The sequence below is a fragment of the Parasteatoda tepidariorum genome, chromosome 1, assembly GCF_043381705.1.
Source record: "Parasteatoda tepidariorum isolate YZ-2023 chromosome 1, CAS_Ptep_4.0, whole genome shotgun sequence".
Lineage (NCBI taxonomy): Eukaryota > Metazoa > Arthropoda > Arachnida > Araneae > Theridiidae > Parasteatoda > Parasteatoda tepidariorum.
Window position 1 is genome coordinate 17,831,626 of NC_092204.1, and position 866 is coordinate 17,832,491.

Sequence of the window (866 nt, forward strand, 5' to 3'; positions counted from 1 at the left end):
GGATATTAATAATGACCTGCATATTTTCCTTTAATTCTGTATCATTTGTGAAAGGATGTCCATATTTATTGTGACTATTATTAATTTTAATGTGTGATTTAAATTTAAAAAATGACACTTGCGGTGTTTTAGAGGATTGGTTACACGGTGGCCTACGTTTCACATTACTTATTTGAGATATTCTGAGTTGAGTCCAGTTGCTGAGAATGGCAACCAGCTATATTGTATTGAATCTGCTATAGAGCAAAATTAAGAACTTTTTCTAATGCTAGTGGCCACTTTTTTAAGAATTAAAAGTTTTAAACAATTTAATAAGCTTAATATTAGACATTTCTTTTGAAAAATATCTGGTTTTGAAAAATATTTGAATAATACCTTTAAATGGTAAACATTTAAAGGTATTATGGTAACACAAAGTTCATTTCTAAAAAAGAGAAAAAATTAAGAAACAAGCGTAAAATAAAGTAATTTTCATATAGAATATTATAAATTATTCATAATAATTCTATATTTGAACATAGGATGTAATTTCAAAGAAAAAAGTGGCAACAGATGGAAATTTTTGAATCAAAGCTTGTTATATCTAGTCGCCCTGTGTGCGATGGTGGGCATTAGCTTTGCCCTTTGGAATCTGCTGTTCACTCAGAATATACGAAAGACATAGGAGATTAAGTACTTTATATTTTCATCGTCTATCCAATCACTCGTGTGTGATGGTTACTGGTCTGGTACATGGTTTTTTGGTTGTTTCCTGTTAAAAGAATATAACATTTACTCTTTGAAGTATTTGTATTTTTTTATGTTGGTTGCATGTTATGAAATGAGTCATAGATTTTAATATATTTAATTGATGTGTAAACGTTTAG